The 2404-nt window shown below is 36.1% G+C and overlaps 1 pseudogene; it reads left to right on the top strand.

The window, feature by feature from the left end:
• The first annotated feature begins 269 nt into the window (after nucleotides 1–269).
• LOC149213149 (polygalacturonate 4-alpha-galacturonosyltransferase-like) lies at nucleotides 270–1983 on the top strand (annotated as a pseudogene).
• Nucleotides 1984–2404: the final 421 nt, after the last annotated feature.

The following is a 2404-nucleotide window of genomic DNA, read 5'->3' as shown; positions in this document are numbered from 1 at the left end:
TAATGCGTTTTTCTGCAGAAACGGTGGTCGTCGTCCCGTTTCTGGTAACATAGCTACAGACCATTTGCAGCTTGAAGAAAGTCCAAAAAAAGTTTCTTGGACTGTAAAATTATTTTTTGCACTAGATCGCTACTTTTTGTTCTCATGGAAAAGGGAATTGTTATATTATTTTCCAAAATCCTTTTTGAATGTTACTTCAATATAAAAATTTTATATTTCTTAGATTTTAGCATAGTATGCTTTAATTTATAGTAGTTTAATGCTTACATCAATTGAGACAAAAGAGGAGGGAGAAAAGGTCAACAGAGTTGATTCAACAAGATGAAGAAAAATGAGTTGAGCTTGAAAACGTAGCAATTAAACATTGCAAGGAGGTAGATTCTACTGTCCTAGGAAAATACAGCATTTGGAGGCGAGAGAATGAGAATGAGAATTCTGACTCGATCGTTAGATTGATGCGAGACCAACTGATCATGGCTAGGGTGTATTCAAGCATTTCCCAGGCTAGGAATAATCTTGATTTATGCCATGAATTGATGCTTCGTATTAAAGGATGTTAGCGTACAATGGGCAAGTCTAATGTAGATTCTAATCTACCTCAAAGATAATACTTCTCACATTGGCTTCTTCTAAATCAAGAGTAGTAAGTGCTTCAATTTGGATTTGGTGTTCATATCCTTTGTTTCTTTTAAAGTTGCAATCTGTGTGTCAATCTTTCTGCTTTTCATTCTCTTTCTCATCGCCGATAATTGATATGAATGTTATACTGTACCTGAGAAGAGCAAGGCTATGGGCCATGTCCTATCTAAGGCTAGAGAACAATTTTATGATTGTGCGACAGTAATAAAGAAGTTGCGAGCCATGCCTCAGTCTACAGATGAGCAAGTAAGGACCTTGAAAAAGCAAAGTACATTTTTAAGTTAGTTGGCAGCAAAGACTGTTCCCAAGGGCGTGCACTGTGTGTCCATGCGATTGACCATGGATTATTACTTGCTTGCCCTTGAAAAGTGAAATTTCCTAAAAAGGACAAGCTGGATGATCCAACTCTTTATCACTATGCATTATTTTCTGACAATGTATTGGTTGCATCTGTGGTTGTGAATTCAACTATCATGAATGCTAAGGTGAAGTGTTATTAATTTAAAATACTCTAAAGATTGGAAGTCCAACAGTTTTGCTGCATTTTACATTTAATATTTGAATCTCATTGTAGGTGATTTACTTGTCTTTGGAGGAACCTTAGAAACATGTATTTCATCTCGTCAAAGACAAGTTAAATTTTGGGGCCACGAAAATGTGGTTTTTACTTAATCCCCCAAGGAAAGCTACCATACATGTAGAAAATGTTGATGATTTTAAATGGCTCAATTACTCCTATTGCCCTGTGCTTCGCCAACTTGTATCTACGGCTATGAAGTATTATTTCAAGGTAGATCACTTGACTACACTCTCAGCACGTTCCTCCAATTTGAAATATATAAATCCCAAATATTTATCCATGCTAAATCATCTTCATTTCTATCTTCCACAAGTTTATCCCAAATTGGACAAGATCCTTTTCTAGGATGATGATATTATGGTGCAGAAAGATTTGACACCCTTGTGATCAGTAGATCTTCATGGAAAGCTTAATGGTTTAGTGGAAACTTGTGGAAAAAGCTTTCGCTGGTTTGAAAAATACCTTAATTTTTCCAATCCGCACATAGCCAGGCACTTTGATCCTAATGCTTGTGGCTGGGCATATGGGATGAATGTATTTGATCTCAAAGAATGGAAGAAACAAGATATAACTAGAATATATCACAAGTGGCAGAACATGGTAAGTGTGTAGTGTGGTTTATTTATGTTAATTCCTGTGATGCTTACTTTAAAGTATTTGAGGTAAATCTGAAGTAATTAGCTAGAAAACTTAATGGGTTTTTCTCTGTTCAGTTTCTGAGTTTTTCTTTTATTGTATGTCAGAATGATGACAGAGTGTTGTGAAAGCTTGGAAAACTACCGCCTGGATTTTCGCATTGGCTGCTTCTAAATCAAGAGTAGTAAGTTCTTCCATTTTCATTTGGTGTTCATATCCTTTGTTTCTTTTAAAGTTGCAGTCTCTGTGTCAATCTTTCTGCTTTTCATTCTCCTTTCCATGATCGATAATTGATATGAATGTTTCAGTGCACTTGAGAAGATCAAGGCTATGGGTCATGTCCTGTCCAAGGCTAGAGAACAATTTTATCGTTGTGCGATAGTAACAAAGAAGTTACAAGTTGTGCTTCAGTCTGTAGATGAGCAAGTAAGGAACTTGGAAAAGAAAAGTAAATTTTTAAGTTAGGGGGCAACAAAGTTTGTTCCCAAGGGCTTGCACTGTCTGTCCATGCTATTGACCATAGATTATTACTTTCTTCCTCTTGAAAAG

The sequence above is a fragment of the Pinus tabuliformis genome, chromosome 1_1, assembly GCF_031772625.1.
Source record: "Pinus tabuliformis cultivar Carrire ecotype Pingquan chromosome 1_1, CPIR1, whole genome shotgun sequence".
In the NCBI taxonomy this organism is placed as follows: domain Eukaryota; kingdom Viridiplantae; phylum Streptophyta; class Pinopsida; order Pinales; family Pinaceae; genus Pinus; species Pinus tabuliformis.
This window is presented reverse-complemented; position numbering and strand designations above follow the sequence as displayed.